This window comes from Triturus cristatus, chromosome 2_2 (genome assembly GCF_964204655.1).
Source record: "Triturus cristatus chromosome 2_2, aTriCri1.1, whole genome shotgun sequence".
NCBI classification, from domain to species: Eukaryota; Metazoa; Chordata; class Amphibia; order Caudata; family Salamandridae; genus Triturus; species Triturus cristatus.
In genome coordinates, this window is record NC_140582.1 from 875,680,069 (window position 1) to 875,702,278 (window position 22,210).

A 22,210-nucleotide genomic window follows, 5' to 3' on the forward strand; every position below is an offset into this window, starting at 1 on the left:
GAGCTGCTTTAGAGCCATAGAACCAGGTCAGCAGAGCTGCTTTAGAGCCAGAGAACCAGGTCAGCAGAGCTGCTCTAGATGCTGAGAACAAGGTCAGCAGAGCTGCTCTAGAGCTAGAGAACCAGGTCAGCAGAGCTGATTTAGAGGGAGAGAACCAGGTCAGCAGAGTGGCTTTAGAGCCAGAGACCCAGGTCAGCAGAGCTCCTCTAGAGGCCGAGAACCAGGTCAGCAGAGCTGCTCTAGAGGCAGAGAACCAGGTCAGCAGAACTGCTTTAGAGCCAGAGACCAGGTCAGCAGAGCTATTTAGAGGGAAAGAACCAGGTCAGCAGAGCTGCTTTAGAGCCAGAGAACCAGGTCAGCAGAGCTGCTCTAGAGCCAGAGAACCAGGAAGCAGAGCTGCTTTAGAGCCATATAACCAGTTCAGCAGAGCTGCTTTAGAGCCAGAGAACCAGATCATCAGAGCTGCTCTAGAGGCTGAGAACAAGGTCAGCAGAGCTGCTCTAGAGCTAGAGAACCAGGTCAGCAGAGCTGATTTAGAGGGAGAGACCCAGGTCAGCAGAGCTGCTCTAGAGCTAGAGAACCAGGTCAGCAGAGCTGATTTAGAGGGAGAGAACCAGGTCAGCAGAGCTGCTTTAGAGCCAGAGACCCAGGTCAGCAGAGCTGCTCTAGAGGCCGAGAACCAGGTCAGCAGAGCTGCTGTAGAGTCAGAGAAACCAGGTCAGCAGAGCTGCTCTAGAGCCAGAGAAACAGGTCAGCAGAGCTGCTTTAGAGCCAGAGACCCAGGTCAGCAGAGCTGCTCTAGAGCTAGAGAACCAGGTCAGCAGAGCTGATTTAGAGGGAGAGAACCAGGTCAGCAGAGCTGCTTTAGAGCCAGAGACCCAGGTCAGCAGAGCTGCTCTAGAGGCCGAGAACCAGGTCAGCAGAGCTGCCCTAGAGGCAGAGAACCAGGTCAGCAGAACTGCTTTAGAGCCAGAGAACCAGGTCAGCAGGGCTCTTTAGAGGGAGAGAACCAGGTCAGCAGAGCTGCTTTAGAGCCATAGAACCAGGTCAGAAGAGCTTCTCTAGAGCCAGAGAACCAGGAAGCAGAGCTGCTTTAGAGCCATAGAACCAGGTCAGCAGAGCTGCTTTAGAGCCAGAGAACAAGGTCAGCAGAGCTGCTCTAGAGGCAGAGAACAAGGTCAGCAGAGCTGCTTTAGAGCCATAGAACCAGGTCAGCAGAGCTGCTTTAGAGCCAGAGAACAAGGTCAGCAGAACTGCTCTAGAGGCAGAGAACAAGGTCAGCAGAGCTGCTCTAGAGCTAGAGAACCAGGTCATCAGAGCTGATTTAGAGGGAGAGAACCAGGTAAGCAGAGCTGCTTTAGAGCCAGAGACCCAGGTCAGCAGAGCTGCTCCAGAGGCCAAGAACCAGGTCAGCAGATCTGCTGTAGAGCCAGAGAACCAGGTCAGCAGAGCTGCTGTAGAGTCAGAGAAACCAGGTCAGCAGAGCTGCTCTAGAGCCAGAGAAACAGGTCAGCAGAGCTGCTGTAGAGTCAGAGAAACCAGGTCAGTAGAACTGCTTTAGAGCCATAGAACCAGGTCAGCAGAGCTGCTCCAGAGGCCAAGAACCAGGTCAGCAGAGCTGCTCTAGAGGCAGAGAACCAGGTCAGCAGAACTGCTTTAGAGCCAGAGAACCAGGTCAGCAGAGCTCTTTAGAGGGAGAGAACCAGGTCAGCAGAGCTGCTTTAGAGCCAGAGAACCAGGTCAGAAGAGCTGCTCTAGAGCCAGAGAACCAGGAAGCAGAGCTGCTGTAGAGCCATAGAACCAGGTCAGCAGAGCTGCTTTAGAGCCAGAGAACCAGGTCAGCAGAGCTGCTCTAGCTGCAGAGAACAAGGTCAGCAGAGCTGCTCTAGAGCTAGAGAACCAGGTCAGCAGAGCTGTTTAGAGGGAGAGAACCAGGTCAGCAGAGCTGCTTTAGAGCCAGAGACCCTGGTCAGCAGAGCTGCTCTAGAGGCCGAGAACCAGGTCAGCAGAGCTGCTTTAGAGCCAGAGAACCAGGTCAGCAGAGCTCTTTAGAGGGAGAGAACCAGGTCAGCAGAGCTGCTTTAGAGCCAGAGAACCAGGTCAGAAGAGCTGCTCTAGAGCCAGAGAACCAGGAAGCAGAGCTTCTTTAGAGCCATAGAACCAGGTCAGCAGAGCTGCTTTAGAGCCAGAGAACCAGATCAGCAGAGCTGCTCTAGAGTTAGAGAACAAGGTCAGCAGAGCTGCTCTAGAGGCAGAGAACAAGGTCAGCAGAGCTGCTCTAGAGCTAGAGAACCAGGTCATCAGAGCTGATTTAGAGGGAGAGAACCAGGTTAGCAGAGCTGCTTTAGAGCCAGAGACCCAGGTCAGCAGAGCTGCTCTACAGGCCGAGAACCAGGTCAGCAGAGCTGCTCTAGAGGCAGAGAACTAGGTCAGCAGAGCTGCTCTAGAGCTAGAGAACCAGGTCATCAGAGCTGATTTAGAGGGAGAGAACCAGGTAAGCATAGCTGCTTTAGAGCCAGAGACCCAGGTCAGCAGAGCTGCTCCAGAGGCCGAGAACCAGGTCAGCAGAGCTGCTGTAGAGCCAGAGAAACCAGGTCAGCAGAGCTGCTCTAGAGCCAGAGAACCAGGTCAGCAGAGCTGCTGTAGAGTCAGAGAAACCAGGTCAGCAGAGCTGCTCTAGAGCCAGAGAACCAGGTCAGCAGAGCTGCTGTAGAGTCAGAGAAACCAGGTCAGTAGAACTGCTTTAGAGACATAGAACCGGGTCAGCAGAGCTGCTTTAGAGCCAGAAAACCAGGTCAGCAGAGCTGCTCTAGAGGCAGAGAACCAGGTCAGCAGAACTGCTTTAGATCCAGAGAACCAGGTCAGCAGAGCTCTTTAGAGGGAGAGAACCAGGTCAGCAGAGCTGCTTGAGAGCCAGAGAACCAGGTCAGAAGAGCTGCTCTAGAGCCAGAGAACCAGGAAGCAGAGCTGCTGTAGAGCCATAGAACCAGGTCAGCAGAGCTGCTTTAGAGCCAGAGAACCAGGTCAGCAGAGCTGCTCTAGATGCAGAGAACAAGGTCAGCAGAGCTGCTCTAGAGCTAGAGAACCAGGTCAGCAGAGCTGTTTAGAGGGAGAGAACCAGGTCAGCAGAGCTTCTTTAGAGCCAGAGACCCAGGTCAGCAGAGCTGCTCTAGAGGCTGAGAACCAGGTCAGCAGAGCTGCTTTAGAGCCAGAGAACCAGGTCAGCAGAGCTCTTTAGAGGGAGAGAACCAGGTCAGCAGAGCTGCTTTAGAGCCAGAGAACCAGGTCAGAAGAGCTGCTCTAGAGCCAGAGAACCAGGAAGCAGAGCTGCTTTAGAGCCATAGAACCAGGTCAGCAGAGCTGCTTTAGAGCCAGAGAACCAGATCAGCAGAGCTGCTCTAGAGGCAGAGAACAAGGTCAGCAGAGTTGCTCTAGAGGCAGATAACAAGGTCAGCAGAGCTGCTCTAGAGCTAGAGAACCAGGTCAGCAGAGCTGATTTAGAGGGAGAGAACCAGGTTAGCAGAGCTGCTTTAGAGCCAGAGACCCAGGTCAGCAGAGCTGCTCTACAGGCCGAGAACCAGGTCAGCAGAGCTGCTCTAGAGGCAGAGAACCAGGTCAGCAGAACTGCTTTAGAGCCAGAGAACCAGGTCAGCAGAGCTCTTTAGAGGGAGATAACCAGGAAGCAGAGCTGCTTTAGAGCCATAGAACCAGGTCAGCAGAGCTGCTTTAGGGCCAGAGAACAAGGTCAGCAGAGCTGCTCTAGAGGCAGAGAACTAGGTCAGCAGAGCTGCTCTGGAGCTAGAGAACCAGGTCATCAGAGCTGATTTAGAGGGAGAGAACCAGGTAAGCATAGCTGCTTTAGAGCCAGAGACCCAGGTCAGCAGAGCTGCTCCAGAGGCCGAGAACCTGTTCAGCAGAGCTGCTGCAGAGCCAGAGAAACCAGGTCAGCAGAGCTGCTCTAGAGCCAGAGAACCAGGTCTGCAGAGCTGCTGTAGAGTCAGAGAAACCAGGTCAGCAGAGCTGCTCTAGAGCCAGAGAACCAGGTCAGCAGAGCTGCTGTAGAGTCAGAGAAACCAGGTCAGTAGAACTGCTTTAGAGCCATAGAACCGGGTCAGCAGAGCTGCTTTAGAGCCAGAAAACCAGGTCAGCAGAGCTGCTCTAGAGGCAGAGAACCAGGTCAGCAGAACTGCTTTAGAGCTAGAGAACCAGGTCAGCAGAGCTCTTTAGAGGGAGAGAACCAGGTCAGCAGAGCTGCTTTAGAGCCAGAGAACCAGGTCAGAAGAGCTGCTCTAGAGCCAGAGAACCAGGAAGCAGAGCTGCTTTAGAGCCATAGAACCAGGTCAGCAGAGCTGCTTTAGAGCCAGAGAACCAGGTCAGCAGAGCTGCTATAGATGCAGAGAACAAGGTCAGCAGAGCTGCTCTAGAGCTAGAGAACCAGGTCAGCAGAGCTGATTTAGAGGGAGAGAACCAGGTCAGCAGAGCTGCTTTAGAGCGAGAGACCCAGGTCAGCAGAGCTGCTCTAGAGGCCGAGAACCAGGTCAGCAGAACTGCTTTAGAGCCAGAGAACCAGGTCAGCAGAGCTCTTTAGAGGGAGAGAACCAGGTCAGCAGAGCTGCTTTAGAGCCAGAGAACCAGGTCAGAAGAGCTGCTCTAGAGCCAGAGAACCAGAAAGCAGAGCTGCTTTAGAGCCATAGAACCAGGTCAGCAGAGCTGCTTTAGTGCCAGAGAACCAGGTCAGCGGAGCTGCTCTCGAGGCAGAGAACAAGGTCAGCAGAGCTGATTTAGAGGGAGAGAACCAGGTCAGCAGAGCTGCTTTAGAGCCAGAGAGGTCAGCAGAGCTGCTCCAGAGGCCGAGAACCAGGTCAGCAGAGCTGCTGTAAAGCCAGAGAAACCAGGTCAGCAGAGCTGCTCTAGAGTCAGAGAAACCAGGTCAGTAGTACTGCTTTAGAGCCATAGAACCGGGTTAGCAGAGCTGCTTTAGAGCCAGAAAACCAGGTCAGCAGAGCTGCTCTAGAGGCAGAGAACCAGGTCAGCAGAACTGCTTTAGAGCCAGAGAACCAGGTCAGCAGAGCTCTTTAGAGGGAGAGAACCAGGTCAGCAGAGCTGCTTTAGAGCCAGAGAACCAGGTCAGAAGAGCTGCTCTAGAGCCAGAGAACCAGGAAGCAGAGCTGCTTTAGAGCCATCGAACCAGGTCAGCAGAGCTGCTTTAGAGCCAGAGAACCAGGTCAGCAGAGCTGCTCTAGATGCAGAGAACAAGGTCAGCAGAGCTGCTTTAGAGCCAGAGAACAAGGTCAGAAGAGCTGATTTAGAGGGAGAGAACCAGGTCAGCAGAGCTGCTTTAGAGCCAGAGACCCAGGTCAGCAGAGCTGCTCTAGAGGCCGAGAACCAGGTCAGCAGAGCTGCTCTAGAGGCAGAGAACCAGGTCAGCAGAACTGCTTTAGAGCCAGAGAACCAGGTCAGAAGAGCTGCTCTAGAGTCAGAGAACCAGGATGCAGAGCTGCTTTAGAGCCATAGAACCAGGTCAGCAGAGCTGCTTTAGAGCCAGAGAACCAGGTCAGCAGAGCTGCTCTAGATGCAGAGAAAAAGGTCAGCAGAGCTGCTCCAGAGCTAGAGAACCAGGTCAGCAGAGCTGATTTAGAGGGAGAGAACCAGGTCAGCAGAGCTGCTTTAGAGCCAGAGACCCAGGTCAGCAGAGCTGCTCTAGAGGCCGAGAACCAGGTCAGCAGAACTGCTTTAGAGCCAGAGAACCAGGTCAGCAGAGCTCTTTAGAGGGAGAGAACCAGGTCAGCAGAGCTGCTTTAGAGCCAGAGAACCAGGTCAGAAGAGCTGCTCTAGAGCCAGAGAACCAGAAAGCAGAGCTGCTTTAGAGCCATAGAACCAGGTCAGCAGAGCTGCTTTAGTGCCAGAGAACCAGGTCAGCGGAGCTGCTCTTGAGGCAGAGAACAAGGTCAGCAGAGCTGATTTAGAGGGAGAGAACCAGGTAAGCAGAGCTGCTTTAGAGCCAGAGACTGAGGTCAGCAGAGCTCCTCCAGAGGCCGAGAACCAGGTCAGCAGAGCTGCTGTAGAGCCAGAGAAACCAGGTCAGCAGAGCTGCTCTAGAGCCAGAGAACCAGGTCAGCAGAGCTGCTGTAGAGTCAGAGAAACCAGGTCAGCAGATCTGCTCTAAAGCCAGAGAACCAGGTCAGCAGAGCTGATTTAGAGGGAAAGAACCAGGTCAGCAGAGCTGCTTTAGAGCCAGAGACCCAGGTGAGCAGAGCTGCTCTAGAGGCCGAGAACCAGGTCAGCAGAGCTGCTCTAGAGGCAGAGAACCAGGTCTGCAGAACTGCTTTAGAGCCAGAGAACCAGGTCAGCAGAGCTCTTTAGAGGGAGAGAACCAGGTCAGCAGAGCTGCTTTAGAGCCAGAGAACCAGGTCAGAAGAGCTGCTCTAGAGCCAGAGAACCAGGAAGCAGAGCTGCTTTAGTGCCAGAGAACCAGGTCAGCGGAGCTGCTCTCGAGGCAGAGAACAAGGTCAGCAGAGCTGATTTAGAGGGAGAGAACCAGGTAAGCATAGCTGTTTTAGAGCCAGAGACCCAGGTCAGCAGAGCTGCTCCAGAGGCCGAGAACCAGGTCAGCAGAGCTGCTGTAGAGCCAGAGAAACCAGGTCAGCAGAGCTGCTCTAGAGCCAGAGAACCAGGTCAGCAGAGCTGCTGTAGAGCCAGAGAAACCAGGTCAGCAGAGCTGCTCTAGAGCCAGAGAACCAGGTCAGCAGAGCTGCTGTAGAGTCAGAGAAACCAGGTCAGCAGAGCTGCTCTAGAGCCAGAGAACCAGGTCAGCAGAGCTGCTGTAGAGTCAGAGAAACCAGGCCAGAAGAGCTGCTCCAGAGCCAGAGAACCAGAAAGCAGAGCTGCTTTAGAGCCATAGAACCAGGTCAGCAGAGCTGCTTTAGTGCCAGAGAACCAGGTCAGCGGAGCTGCTCTCGAGGCAGAGAACAAGGTCAGCAGAGCTGATTTAGAGGGAGAGAACCAGGTAAGCAGAGCTGCTTTAGAGCCAGAGACTGAGGTCAGCAGAGCTGCTCCAGAGGCCGAGAACCAGGTCAGCAGAGCTGCTGTAGAGCCAGAGAAACCAGGTCAGCAGAGCTGCTCTAGATCCAGAGAACCAAGTCAGCAGAGCTGCTGTAGAGCCAGAGAACCAGGTCAGCAGAGCTGCTCTAGATGCAGAGAACAAGGTCAGCAGAGCTGCTCCAGAGCTAGAGAACCAGGTCAGCAGAGCTGATTTAGAGGGAGAGAACCAGGTCAGCAGAGCTGCTTTAGAGCCAGAGACCCAGGTCAGCAGAGCTGCTCTAGAGGCCGAGAACCAGGTCAGCAGAACTGCTTTAGAGCCAGAGAACCAGGTCAGCAGAGCGCTTTAGAGGGAGAGAACCAGGTCAGCAGAGCTGCTTTAGAGCCAGAGAACCAGGTCAGAAGAGCTGCTCTAGAGCCAGAGAACCAGAAAGCAGAGCTGCTTTAGAGCCATAGAACCAGGTCAGCAGAGCTGCTTTAGTGCCAGAGAACCAGGTCAGCGGAGCTGCTCTTGAGGCAGAGAACAAGGTCAGCAGAGCTGATTTAGAGGGAGAGAACCAGGTAAGCAGAGCTGCTTTAGAGCCAGAGACTGAGGTCAGCAGAGCTCCTCCAGAGGCCGAGAACCAGGTCAGCAGAGCTGCTGTAGAGCCAGAGAAACCAGGTCAGCAGAGCTGCTCTAGAGCCAGAGAACCAGGTCAGCAGAGCTGCTGTAGAGTCAGAGAAACCAGGTCAGCAGATCTGCTCTAAAGCCAGAGAACCAGGTCAGCAGAGCTGATTTAGAGGGAAAGAACCAGGTCAGCAGAGCTGCTTTAGAGCCAGAGACCCAGGTGAGCAGAGCTGCTCTAGAGGCCGAGAACCAGGTCAGCAGAGCTGCTCTAGAGGCAGAGAACCAGGTCTGCAGAACTGCTTTAGAGCCAGAGAACCAGGTCAGCAGAGCTCTTTAGAGGGAGAGAACCAGGTCAGCAGAGCTGCTTTAGAGCCAGAGAACCAGGTCAGAAGAGCTGCTCTAGAGCCAGAGAACCAGGAAGCAGAGCTGCTTTAGTGCCAGAGAACCAGGTCAGCGGAGCTGCTCTCGAGGCAGAGAACAAGGTCAGCAGAGCTGATTTAGAGGGAGAGAACCAGGTAAGCATAGCTGTTTTAGAGCCAGAGACCCAGGTCAGCAGAGCTTCTCCAGAGGCCGAGAACCAGGTCAGCAGAGCTGCTGTAGAGCCAGAGAAACCAGGTCAGCAGAGCTGCTCTAGAGCCAGAGAACCAGGTCAGCAGAGCTGCTGTAGAGCCAGAGAAACCAGGTCAGCAGAGCTGCTCTAGAGCCAGAGAACCAGGTCAGCAGAGCTGCTGTAGAGTCAGAGAAACCAGGTCAGCAGAGCTGCTCTAGAGCCAGAGAACCAGGTCAGCAGAGCTGCTGTAGAGTCAGAGAAACCAGGCCAGAAGAGCTGCTCCAGAGCCAGAGAACCAGAAAGCAGAGCTGCTTTAGAGCCATAGAACCAGGTCAGCAGAGCTGCTTTAGTGCCAGAGAACCAGGTCAGCGGAGCTGCTCTCGAGGCAGAGAACAAGGTCAGCAGAGCTGATTTAGAGGGAGAGAACCAGGTAAGCAGAGCTGCTTTAGAGCCAGAGACTGAGGTCAGCAGAGCTGCTCCAGAGGCCGAGAACCAGGTCAGCAGAGCTGCTGTAGAGCCAGAGAAACCAGGTCAGCAGAGCTGCTCTAGATCCAGAGAACCAAGTCAGCAGAGCTGCTGTAGAGTCAGAGAAACCAGGTCAGCAGATCTGCTCTAAAACCAGAGAACCAGGTCAGCAGAGCTGATTTAGAGGGAGAGAACCAGGTCAGCAGAGCTGCTTTAGAGCCAGAGACCCAGGTGAGCAGAGCTGCTCTAGAGGCCGAGAACCACGTCAGCAGAGCTGCTCTAGAGGCAGAGAACCAGGTCTGCAGAACTGCTTTAGAGCCAGAGAACCAGGTCAGCAGAGCTCTTTAGAGGGAGAGAACCAGGTCAGCAGAGCTGCTTTAGAGCCAGAGAACAAGGTCAGAAGAGCTGCTCTAGAGCCAGAGAACCAGGAAGCAGAGCTGCTTTAGTGCCAGAGAACCAGGTCAGCGGAGCTGCTCTCGAGGCAGAGAACAAGGTCAGCAGAGCTGATTTAGAGGGAGAGAACCAGGTAAGCAGAGCTGTTTTAGAGCCAGAGACCCAGGTCAGCAGAGCTGCTCCAGAGGCCGAGAACCAGGTCAGCAGAGCTGCTGTAGAGCCAGAGAAACCAGGTCAGCAGAGCTGCTCTAGAGCCAGAGAACCAGGTCAGCAGAGCTGCTGTAGAGCCAGAGAAACCAGGTCAGCAGAGCTGCTCTAGAGCTAGAGAACCAGGTCAGCAGAGCTGATTTAGAGGGAGAGAACCAGGTTAGCAGAGCTGCTTTAGAGCCAGAGACCCAGGTCAGCAGAGCTGCTCTACAGGCCGAGAACCAGGTCAGCAGAGCTGCTCTAGAGGCAGAGACCCAGGTCAGCAGAACTGCTTTAGAGCCAGAGAACCAGGTCAGCAGAGCTCTTTAGAGGGAGAGAACCAGGTCAGCAGAGCTGCTTTAGAGCCATAGAACCAGGTCAGAAGAGCTTCTCTAGAGCCAGAGAACCAGGAAGCAGAGCTGCTTTAGAGCCATAGAACCAGGTCAGCAGAGCTGCTTTAGGGCCAGAGAACAAGGTCAGCAGAGCTGCTCTAGAGGCAGAGAACTAGGTCAGCAGAGCTGCTCTAGAGCTAGAGAACCAGGTCATCAGAGCTGATTTAGAGAGAGAGAACCAGGTAAGCATAGCTGCTTTAGAGCCAGAGACCCAGGTCAGCAGAGCTGCTCCAGAGGCCGAGAACCAGGTCAGCAGAGCTGCTGTAGAGCCAGAGAAACCAGGTCAGCAGAGCTGCTCTAGAGCCAGAGAACCAGGTCAGCAGAGCTGCTGTAGAGTCAGAGAAACCAGGTCAGCAGAGCTGCTCTAGAGCCAGAGAACCAGGTCAGCAGAGCTGCTATAGAGTCAGAGAAACCAGGTCAGTAGAACTGCTTTAGAGCCATAGAACCGGGTCAGCAGAGCTGCTTTAGAGCCAGAAAACCAGGTCAGCAGAGCTGCTCTAGAGGCAGAGAACCAGGTCAGCAGAACTGCTTTAGAGCCAGAGAACCAGGTCAGCAGAGCTCTTTAGAGGGAGAGAACCAGGTCAGCAGAGCTGCTTTAGAGCCAGAGAACCAGGTCAGAAGAGCTGCTCTAGAGCCAGAGAACCAGGAAGCAGAGCTGCTGTAGAGCCATAGAACCAGGTCAGCAGAGCTGCTTTAGAGCCAGAGAACCAGGTCAGCAGAGCTGCTCTAGATGCAGAGAACAAGGTCAGCAGAGCTGCTCTAGAGCTAGAGAACCAGGTCAGCAGAGCTGTTTAGAGGGAGAGAACCAGGTCAGCAGAGCTTCTTTAGAGCCAGAGACCCAGGTCAGCAGAGCTGCTCTAGAGGCCGAGAACCAGGTCAGCAGAGCTGCTTTAGAGCCAGAGAACCAGGTCAGCAGAGCTCTTTAGAGGGAGAGAACCAGGTCAGCAGAGCTGCTTTAGAGCCAGAGAACCAGGTCAGAAGAGCTGCTCTAGAGCCAGAGAACCAGGAAGCAGAGCTGCTTTAGAGCCATAGAACCAGGTCAGCAGAGCTGCTTTAGAGCCAGAGAACCAGATCAGCAGAGCTGCTCTAGAGCTAGAGAACCAGGTCAGCAGAGCTGATTTAGAGGGAGAGAACCAGGTTAGCAGAGCTGCTTTAGAGCCAGAGACCCAGGTCAGCAGAGCTGCTCTACAGGCCGAGAACCAGGTCAGCAGAGCTGCTCTAGAGGCAGAGAACCAGGTCAGCAGAACTGCTTTAGAGCCAGAGAACAAGGTCAGCAGAGCTGCTCTAGAGGCAGAGAACTAGGTCAGCAGAGCTGCTCTGGAGCTAGAGAACCAGGTCATCAGAGCTGATTTAGAGGGAGAGAACCAGGTAAGCATAGCTGCTTTAGAGCCAGAGACCCAGGTCAGCAGAGCTGCTCCAGAGGCCGAGAACCTGTTCAGCAGAGCTGCTGTAGAGCCAGAGAAACCAGGTCAGCAGAGCTGCTCTAGAGCCAGAGAACCAGGTCAGCAGAGCTGCTGTAGAGTCAGAGAAACCAGGTCATCAGAGCTGCTCTAGAGCCAGAGAACCAGGTCAGCAGAGCTGCTGTAGAGTCAGAGAAACCAGGTCAGTAGAACTGCTTTAGAGCCATAGAACCGGGTCAGCAGAGCTGCTTTAGAGCCAGAAAACCAGGTCAGCAGAGCTGCTCTAGAGGCAGAGAACCAGGTCAGCAGAACTGCTTTAGAGCTAGAGAACCAGGTCAGCAGAGCTCTTTAGAGGGAGAGAACCAGGTCAGCAGAGCTGCTTTAGAGCCAGAGAACCAGGTCAGAAGAGCTGCTCTAGAGCCAGAGAACCAGGAAGCAGAGCTGCTTTAGAGCCATAGAACCAGGTCAGCAGAGCTGCTTTAGAGCCAGAGAACCAGGTCAGCAGAGCTGCTATAGATGCAGAGAACAAGGTCAGCAGAGCTGCTCTAGAGCTAGAGAACCAGGTCAGCAGAGCTGATTTAGAGGGAGAGAACCAGGTCAGCAGAGCTGCTTTAGAGCGAGAGACCCAGGTCAGCAGAGCTGCTCTAGAGGCCGAGAACCAGGTCAGCAGAGCTCTTTAGAGGGAGAGAACCAGGTCAGCAGAGCTGCTTTAGAGCCAGAGAACCAGGTCAGAAGAGCTGCTCTAGAGCCAGAGAACCAGAAAGCAGAGCTGCTTTAGAGCCATAGAACCAGGTCAGCAGAGCTGCTTTAGTGCCAGAGAACCAGGTCAGCGGAGCTGCTCTCGAGGCAGAGAACAAGGTCAGCAGAGCTGATTTAGAGGGAGAGAACCAGGTAAGCAGAGCTGCTTTAGAGCCAGAGAGGTCAGCAGAGCTGCTCCAGAGGCCGAGAACCAGGTCAGCAGAGCTGCTGTAAAGCCAGAGAAACCAGGTCAGCAGAGCTGCTCTAGAGTCAGAGAAACCAGGTCAGTAGTACTGCTTTAGAGCCATAGAACCGGGTTAGCAGAGCTGCTTTAGAGCCAGAAAACCAGGTCAGCAGAGCTGCTCTAGAGGCAGAGAACCAGGTCAGCAGAACTGCTTTAGAGCCAGAAAACCAGGTCATCAGAGCTCTTTAGAGGGAGAGAACCAGGTCAGCAGAGCTGCTTTAGAGCCAGAGAACCAGGTCAGAAGAGCTGCTCTAGAGCCAGAGAACCAGGAAGCAGAGCTGCTTTAGAGCCATCGAACCAGGTCAGCAGAGCTGCTTTAGAGCCAGAGAACCAGGTCAGCAGAGCTGCTCTAGATGCAGAGAACAAGGTCAGCAGAGCTGCTCTAGAGCTAGAGAACCAGGTCAGCAGAGCTGATTTAGAGGGAGAGAACCAGGTCAGCAGAGCTGCTTTAGAGCCAGAGACCCAGGTCAGCAGAGCTGCTCTAGAGGCCGAGAACCAGGTCAGCAGAGCTGCTCTAGAGGCAGAGAACCAGGTCAGCAGAACTGCTTTAGAGCCAGAGAACCAGGTCAGAAGAGCTGCTCTAGAGTCAGAGAACCAGGATGCAGAGCTGCTGTAGAGCCATAGAACCAGGTCAGCAGAGCTGCTTTAGAGCTAGAGAACCAGGTCAGCAGAGCTGCTCTAGATGCAGAGAACAAGGTCAGCAGAGCTGCTCTAGAGCTAGAGAACCAGGTCAGCAGAGCTGTTTAGAGGGAGAGAACCAGGTCAGCAGAGCTTCTTTAGAGCCAGAGACCCAGGTCAGCAGAGCTGCTCTAGAGGCCGAGAACCAGGTCAGCAGAGCTGCTTTAGAGCCAGAGAACCAGGTCAGCAGAGCTCTTTAGAGGGAGAGAACCAGGTCAGCAGAGCTGCTTTAGAGCCAGAGAACCAGGTCAGAAGAGCTGCTCTAGAGCCAGAGAACCAGGAAGCAGAGCTGCTTTAGAGCCATAGAACCAGGTCAGCAGAGCTGCTTTAGAGCCAGAGAACCAGATCAGCAGAGCTGCTCTAGAGCTAGAGAACCAGGTCAGCAGAGCTGATTTAGAGGGAGAGAACCAGGTTAGCAGAGCTGCTTTAGAGCCAGAGACCCAGGTCAGCAGAGCTGCTCTACAGGCCGAGAACCAGGTCAGCAGAGCTGCTCTAGAGGCAGAGAACCAGGTCAGCAGAACTGCTTTAGAGCCAGAGAACAAGGTCAGCAGAGCTGCTCTAGAGGCAGAGAACTAGGTCAGCAGAGCTGCTCTGGAGCTAGAGAACCAGGTCATCAGAGCTGATTTAGAGGGAGAGAACCAGGTAAGCATAGCTGCTTTAGAGCCAGAGACCCAGGTCAGCAGAGCTGCTCCAGAGGCCGAGAACCTGTTCAGCAGAGCTGCTGTAGAGCCAGAGAAACCAGGTCAGCAGAGCTGCTCTAGAGCCAGAGAACCAGGTCAGCAGAGCTGCTGTAGAGTCAGAGAAACCAGGTCAGCAGAGCTGCTCTAGAGCCAGAGAACCAGGTCAGCAGAGCTGCTGTAGAGTCAGAGAAACCAGGTCAGTAGAACTGCTTTAGAGCCATAGAACCGGGTCAGCAGAGCTGCTTTAGAGCCAGAAAACCAGGTCAGCAGAGCTGCTCTAGAGGCAGAGAACCAGGTCAGCAGAACTGCTTTAGAGCTAGAGAACCAGGTCAGCAGAGCTCTTTAGAGGGAGAGAACCAGGTCAGCAGAGCTGCTTTAGAGCCAGAGAACCAGGTCAGAAGAGCTGCTCTAGAGCCAGAGAACCAGGAAGCAGAGCTGCTTTAGAGCCATAGAACCAGGTCAGCAGAGCTGCTTTAGAGCCAGAGAACCAGGTCAGCAGAGCTGCTATAGATGCAGAGAACAAGGTCAGCAGAGCTGCTCTAGAGCTAGAGAACCAGGTCAGCAGAGCTGATTTAGAGGGAGAGAACCAGGTCAGCAGAGCTGCTTTAGAGCGAGAGACCCAGGTCAGCAGAGCTGCTCTAGAGGCCGAGAACCAGGTCAGCAGAGCTCTTTAGAGGGAGAGAACCAGGTCAGCAGAGCTGCTTTAGAGCCAGAGAACCAGGTCAGAAGAGCTGCTCTAGAGCCAGAGAACCAGAAAGCAGAGCTGCTTTAGAGCCATAGAACCAGGTCAGCAGAGCTGCTTTAGTGCCAGAGAACCAGGTCAGCGGAGCTGCTCTCGAGGCAGAGAACAAGGTCAGCAGAGCTGATTTAGAGGGAGAGAACCAGGTAAGCAGAGCTGCTTTAGAGCCAGAGAGGTCAGCAGAGCTGCTCCAGAGGCCGAGAACCAGGTCAGCAGAGCTGCTGTAAAGCCAGAGAAACCAGGTCAGCAGAGCTGCTCTAGAGTCAGAGAAACCAGGTCAGTAGTACTGCTTTAGAGCCATAGAACCGGGTTAGCAGAGCTGCTTTAGAGCCAGAAAACCAGGTCAGCAGAGCTGCTCTAGAGGCAGAGAACCAGGTCAGCAGAACTGCTTTAGAGCCAGAAAACCAGGTCATCAGAGCTCTTTAGAGGGAGAGAACCAGGTCAGCAGAGCTGCTTTAGAGCCAGAGAACCAGGTCAGAAGAGCTGCTCTAGAGCCAGAGAACCAGGAAGCAGAGCTGCTTTAGAGCCATCGAACCAGGTCAGCAGAGCTGCTTTAGAGCCAGAGAACCAGGTCAGCAGAGCTGCTCTAGATGCAGAGAACAAGGTCAGCAGAGCTGCTCTAGAGCTAGAGAACCAGGTCAGCAGAGCTGATTTAGAGGGAGAGAACCAGGTCAGCAGAGCTGCTTTAGAGCCAGAGACCCAGGTCAGCAGAGCTGCTCTAGAGGCCGAGAACCAGGTCAGCAGAGCTGCTCTAGAGGCAGAGAACCAGGTCAGCAGAACTGCTTTAGAGCCAGAGAACCAGGTCAGAAGAGCTGCTCTAGAGTCAGAGAACCAGGATGCAGAGCTGCTTTAGAGCCATAGAACCAGGTCAGCAGAGCTGCTTTAGAGCCAGAGAACCAGGTCAGCAGAGCTGCTCTAGATGCAGAGAACAAGGTCAGCAGAGCTGCTCCAGAGCTAGAGAACCAGGTCAGCAGAGCTGATTTAGAGGGAGAGAACCAGGTCAGCAGTGCTGCTTTAGAGCCAGAGACCCAGGTCAGCAGAGCTGCTCTAGAGGCCGAGAACCAGGTCAGCAGAACTGCTTTAGAGCCAGAGAACCAGGTCAGCAGAGCTGCTATAGATGCAGAGAACAAGGTCAGCAGAGCTGCTCTAGAGCTAGAGAACCAGGTCAGCAGAGCTGATTTAGAGGGAGAGAACCAGGTCAGCAGAGCTGCTTTAGAGCGAGAGACCCAGGTCAGCAGAGCTGCTCTAGAGGCCGAGAACCAGGTCAGCAGAGCTCTTTAGAGGGAGAGAACCAGGTCAGCAGAGCTGCTTTAGAGCCAGAGAACCAGGTCAGAAGAGCTGCTCTAGAGTCAGAGAACCAGGATGCAGAGCTGCTTTAGAGCCATAGAACCAGGTCAGCAGAGCTGCTTTAGAGCCAGAGAACCAGGTCAGCAGAGCTGCTCTAGATGCAGAGAACAAGGTCAGCAGAGCTGCTCCAGAGCTAGAGAACCAGGTCAGCAGAGCTGATTTAGAGGGAGAGAACCAGGTCAGCAGAGCTGCTTTAGAGCCAGAGACCCAGGTCAGCAGAGCTGCTCTAGAGGCCGAGAACCAGGTCAGCAGAACTGCTTTAGAGCCAGAGAACCAGGTCAGCAGAGCTCTTTAGAGGGAGAGAACCAGGTCAGCAGAGCTGCTTTAGAGCCAGAGAACCAGGTCAGAAGAGCTGCTCTAGAGCCAGAGAACCAGAAAGCAGAGCTGCTTTAGAGCCATAGAACCAGGTCAGCAGAGCTGCTTTAGTGCCAGAGAACCAGGTCAGCGGAGCTGCTCTTGAGGCAGAGAACAAGGTCAGCAGAGCTGATTTAGAGGGAGAGAACCAGGTAAGCAGAGCTGCTTTAGAGCCAGAGACTGAGGTCAGCAGAGCTCCTCCAGAGGCCGAGAACCAGGTCAGCAGAGCTGCTGTAGAGCCAGAGAAACCAGGTCAGCAGAGCTGCTCTAGAGCCAGAGAACCAGGTCAGCAGAGCTGCTGTAGAGTCAGAGAAACCAGGTCAGCAGATCTGCTCTAAAGCCAGAGAACCAGGTCAGCAGAGCTGATTTAGAGGGAAAGAACCAGGTCAGCAGAGCTGCTTTAGAGCCAGAGACCCAGGTGAGCAGAGCTGCTCTAGAGGCCGAGAACCAGGTCAGCAGAGCTGCTCTAGAGGCAGAGAACCAGGTCTGCAGAACTGCTTTAGAGCCAGAGAACCAGGTCAGCAGAGCTCTTTAGAGGGAGAGAACCAGGTCAGCAGAGCTGCTTTAGAGCCAGAGAACCAGGTCAGAAGAGCTGATTTAGAGGGAGAGAACCAGGTCAGCAGAGCTGCTTTAGAGCCAGAGACCCAGGTCAGCAGAGCTGCTCTAGAGGCCGAGAACCAGGTCAGCAGAGCTGCTCTAGAGGCAGAGAACCAGGTCAGCAGAACTGCTTTAGAGCCAGAGAACCAGGTCAGAAGAGCTGCTCTAGAGTCAGAGAACCAGGATGCAGAGCTGCTGTAGAGCCATAGAACCAGGTCAGCAGAGCTGCTTTAGAGCCAGAGAACCAGGTCAGCAGAGCTGCTCTAGATGCAGAGAACAAGGTCAGCAGAGCTGCTCTAGAGCTAGAGAACCAGGTCAGCAGAGCTGTTTAGAGGGAGAGAACCAGGTCAGCAGAGCTTCTTTAGAGCCAGAGACCCAGGTCAGCAGAGCTGCTCTAGAGGCCGAGAACCAGGTCAGCAGAGCTGCTTTAGAGCCAGAGAACCAGGTCAGCAGAGCTCTTTAGAGGGAGAGAACCAGGTCAGCAGAGCTGCTTTAGAGCCAGAGAACCAGGTCAGAAGAGCTGCTCTAGAGCCAGAGAACCAGGAAGCAGAGCTGCTTTAGAGCCATAGAACCAGGTCAGCAGAGCTGCTTTAGAGCCAGAGAACCAGATCAGCAGAGCTGCTCTAGAGCTAGAGAACCAGGTCAGCAGAGCTGATTTAGAGGGAGAGAACCAGGTTAGCAGAGCTGCTTTAGAGCCAGAGACCCAGGTCAGCAGAGCTGCTCTACAGGCCGAGAACCAGGTCAGCAGAGCTGCTCTAGAGGCAGAGAACCAGGTCAGCAGAACTGCTTTAGAGCCAGAGAACAAGGTCAGCAGAGCTGCTCTAGAGGCAGAGAACTAGGTCAGCAGAGCTGCTCTGGAGCTAGAGAACCAGGTCATCAGAGCTGATTTAGAGGGAGAGAACCAGGTAAGCATAGCTGCTTTAGAGCCAGAGACCCAGGTCAGCAGAGCTGCTCCAGAGGCCGAGAACCTGTTCAGCAGAGCTGCTGTAGAGCCAGAGAAACCAGGTCAGCAGAGCTGCTCTAGAGCCAGAGAACCAGGTCAGCAGAGCTGCTGTAGAGTCAGAGAAACCAGGTCAGCAGAGCTGCTCTAGAGCCAGAGAACCAGGTCAGCAGAGCTGCTGTAGAGTCAGAGAAACCAGGTCAGTAGAACTGCTTTAGAGCCATAGAACCGGGTCAGCAGAGCTGCTTTAGAGCCAGAAAACCAGGTCAGCAGAGCTGCTCTAGAGGCAGAGAACCAGGTCAGCAGAACTGCTTTAGAGCTAGAGAACCAGGTCAGCAGAGCTCTTTAGAGGGAGAGAACCAGGTCAGCAGAGCTGCTTTAGAGCCAGAGAACCAGGTCAGAAGAGCTGCTCTAGAGCCAGAGAACCAGGAAGCAGAGCTGCTTTAGAGCCATAGAACCAGGTCAGCAGAGCTGCTTTAGAGCCAGAGAACCAGGTCAGCAGAGCTGCTATAGATGCAGAGAACAAGGTCAGCAGAGCTGCTCTAGAGCTAGAGAACCAGGTCAGCAGAGCTGATTTAGAGGGAGAGAACCAGGTCAGCAGAGCTGCTTTAGAGCGAGAGACCCAGGTCAGCAGAGCTGCTCTAGAGGCCGAGAACCAGGTCAGCAGAGCTCTTTAGAGGGAGAGAACCAGGTCAGCAGAGCTGCTTTAGAGCCAGAGAACCAGGTCAGAAGAGCTGCTCTAGAGCCAGAGAACCAGAAAGCAGAGCTGCTTTAGAGCCATAGAACCAGGTCAGCAGAGCTGCTTTAGTGCCAGAGAACCAGGTCAGCGGAGCTGCTCTCGAGGCAGAGAACAAGGTCAGCAGAGCTGATTTAGAGGGAGAGAACCAGGTAAGCAGAGCTGCTTTAGAGCCAGAGAGGTCAGCAGAGCTGCTCCAGAGGCCGAGAACCAGGTCAGCAGAGCTGCTGTAAAGCCAGAGAAACCAGGTCAGCAGAGCTGCTCTAGAGTCAGAGAAACCAGGTCAGTAGTACTGCTTTAGAGCCATAGAACCGGGTTAGCAGAGCTGCTTTAGAGCCAGAAAACCAGGTCAGCAGAGCTGCTCTAGAGGCAGAGAACCAGGTCAGCAGAACTGCTTTAGAGCCAGAAAACCAGGTCATCAGAGCTCTTTAGAGGGAGAGAACCAGGTCAGCAGAGCTGCTTTAGAGCCAGAGAACCAGGTCAGAAGAGCTGCTCTAGAGCCAGAGAACCAGGAAGCAGAGCTGCTTTAGAGCCATCGAACCAGGTCAGCAGAGCTGCTTTAGAGCCAGAGAACCAGGTCAGCAGAGCTGCTCTAGATGCAGAGAACAAGGTCAGCAGAGCTGCTCTAGAGCTAGAGAACCAGGTCAGCAGAGCTGATTTAGAGGGAGAGAACCAGGTCAGCAGAGCTGCTTTAGAGCCAGAGACCCAGGTCAGCAGAGCTGCTCTAGAGGCCGAGAACCAGGTCAGCAGAGCTGCTCTAGAGGCAGAGAACCAGGTCAGCAGAACTGCTTTAGAGCCAGAGAACCAGGTCAGAAGAGCTGCTCTAGAGTCAGAGAACCAGGATGCAGAGCTGCTTTAGAGCCATAGAACCAGGTCAGCAGAGCTGCTTTAGAGCCAGAGAACCAGGTCAGCAGAGCTGCTCTAGATGCAGAGAACAAGGTCAGCAGAGCTGCTCCAGAGCTAGAGAACCAGGTCAGCAGAGCTGATTTAGAGGGAGAGAACCAGGTCAGCAGTGCTGCTTTAGAGCCAGAGACCCAGGTCAGCAGAGCTGCTCTAGAGGCCGAGAACCAGGTCAGCAGAACTGCTTTAGAGCCAGAGAACCAGGTCAGCAGAGCTGCTATAGATGCAGAGAACAAGGTCAGCAGAGCTGCTCTAGAGCTAGAGAACCAGGTCAGCAGAGCTGATTTAGAGGGAGAGAACCAGGTCAGCAGAGCTGCTTTAGAGCGAGAGACCCAGGTCAGCAGAGCTGCTCTAGAGGCCGAGAACCAGGTCAGCAGAGCTCTTTAGAGGGAGAGAACCAGGTCAGCAGAGCTGCTTTAGAGCCAGAGAACCAGGTCAGAAGAGCTGCTCTAGAGTCAGAGAACCAGGATGCAGAGCTGCTTTAGAGCCATAGAACCAGGTCAGCAGAGCTGCTTTAGAGCCAGAGAACCAGGTCAGCAGAGCTGCTCTAGATGCAGAGAACAAGGTCAGCAGAGCTGCTCCAGAGCTAGAGAACCAGGTCAGCAGAGCTGATTTAGAGGGAGAGAACCAGGTCAGCAGAGCTGCTTTAGAGCCAGAGACCCAGGTCAGCAGAGCTGCTCTAGAGGCCGAGAACCAGGTCAGCAGAACTGCTTTAGAGCCAGAGAACCAGGTCAGCAGAGCTCTTTAGAGGGAGAGAACCAGGTCAGCAGAGCTGCTTTAGAGCCAGAGAACCAGGTCAGAAGAGCTGCTCTAGAGCCAGAGAACCAGAAAGCAGAGCTGCTTTAGAGCCATAGAACCAGGTCAGCAGAGCTGCTTTAGTGCCAGAGAACCAGGTCAGCGGAGCTGCTCTTGAGGCAGAGAACAAGGTCAGCAGAGCTGATTTAGAGGGAGAGAACCAGGTAAGCAGAGCTGCTTTAGAGCCAGAGACTGAGGTCAGCAGAGCTCCTCCAGAGGCCGAGAACCAGGTCAGCAGAGCTGCTGTAGAGCCAGAGAAACCAGGTCAGCAGAGCTGCTCTAGAGCCAGAGAACCAGGTCAGCAGAGCTGCTGTAGAGTCAGAGAAACCAGGTCAGCAGATCTGCTCTAAAGCCAGAGAACCAGGTCAGCAGAGCTGATTTAGAGGGAAAGAACCAGGTCAGCAGAGCTGCTTTAGAGCCAGAGACCCAGGTGAGCAGAGCTGCTCTAGAGGCCGAGAACCAGGTCAGCAGAGCTGCTCTAGAGGCAGAGAACCAGGTCTGCAGAACTGCTTTAGAGCCAGAGAACCAGGTCAGCAGAGCTCTTTAGAGGGAGAGAACCAGGTCAGCAGAGCTGCTTTAGAGCCAGAGAACCAGGTCAGAAGAGCTGCTCTAGAGCCAGAGAACCAGGAAGCAGAGCTGCTTTAGTGCCAGAGAACCAGGTCAGCGGAGCTGCTCTCGAGGCAGAGAACAAGGTCAGCAGAGCTGATTTAGAGGGAGAGAACCAGGTAAGCATAGCTGTTTTAGAGCCAGAGACCCAGGTCAGCAGAGCTGCTCCAGAGGCCGAGAACCAGGTCAGCAGAGCTGCTGTAGAGCCAGAGAAACCAGGTCAGCAGAGCTGCTCTAGAGCCAGAGAACCAGGTCAGCAGAGCTGCTGTAGAGCCAGAGAAACCAGGTCAGCAGAGCTGCTCTAGAACCAGAGAACCAGGTCAGCAGAGCTGCTGTAGAGTCAGAGAAACCAGGTCAGCAGAGCTGCTCTAGAGCCAGAGAACCAGGTCAGCAGAGCTGCTGTAGAGTCAGAGAAACCAGGCCAGAAGAGCTGCTCTAGAGCCAGAGAACCAGAAAGCAGAGCTGCTTTAGAGCCATAGAACCAGGTCAGCAGAGCTGCTTTAGTGCCAGAGAACCAGGTCAGCGGAGCTGCTCTCGAGGCAGAGAACAAGGTCAGCAGAGCTGATTTAGAGGGAGAAAACCAGGTAAGCAGAGCTGCTTTAGAGCCAGAGACTGAGGTCAGCAGAGCTGCTCCAGAGGCCGAGAACCAGGTCAGCAAAGCTGCTGTAGAGCCAGAGAAACCAGGTCAGCAGAGCTGCTCTAGATCCAGAGAACCAAGTCAGCAGAGCTGCTGTAGAGTCAGAGAAACCAGGTCAGCAGATTTGCTCTAAAACCAGAGAACCAGGTCAGCAGAGCTGATTTAGAGGGAGAGAACCAGGTCAGCAGAGCTGCTTTAGAGCCAGAGACCCAGGTGAGCAGAGCTGCTCTAGAGGCCGAGAACCAGGTCAGCAGAGCTGCTCTAGAGGCAGAGAACCAGGTCTGCAGAACTGCTTTAGAGCCAGAGAACCAGGTCAGCAGAGCTCTTTAGAGGGAGAGAACCAGGTCAGCAGAGCTGCTTTAGAGCCAGAGAACCAGGTCAGAAGAGCTGCTCTAGAGCCAGAGAACCAGGAAGCAGAGCTGCTTTAGTGCCAGAGAACCAGGTCAGCGGAGCTGCTCTCGAGGCAGAGAACAAGGTCAGCAGAGCTGATTTAGAGGGAGAGAACCAGGTAAGCAGAGCTGTTTTAGAGCCAGAGACCCAGGTCAGCAGAGCTGCTCCAGAGGCCGAGAACCAGGTCAGCAGAGCTGCTGTAGAGCCAGAGAAACCAGGTCAGCAGAGCTGCTCTAGAGCCAGAGAACCAGGTCAGCAGAGCTGCTGTAGAGCCAGAGAAACCAGGTCAGCAGAGCTGCTCTAGAGCCAGAGAACCAGGTCAGCAGAGCTGCTGTAGAGTCAGAGAAACCAGGTCAGCAGAGCTGCTCTAGAGCCAGAGAACCAGGTCAGCAGAGCTGCTGTAGAGTCAGAGAAACCAGGTCAGTAGAACTGCTTTAGAGCCATAGAACCAGGTCTGGAGAGCTGCTTTAGAGCCAGAAAACCAGGTCAGCAGAGCTGCTCTAGAGGCAGAGAACCAGGTCAGCAGAACTGCTGTAGAGCCAGAGAACCAGGTCAGCAGAGCTCTTTAGAGGGAGAGAACCAGGTCAGCAGAGCTGCTTTAGAGCCAGAGAACCAGGTCAGAAGAGCTGCTCTAGAGCCAGAGAACCAGGAAGCAGAGCTGCTTTAGAGCCATAGAACCAGGTCAGCAGAGCTGCTTTAGAGCCAGAGAACCAGGTCAGCAGAGCTGCTATAGATGCAGAGAACAAGGTCAGCAGAGCTGCTCTAGAGCTAGAGAACCAGGTCAGCAGAGCTGATTTA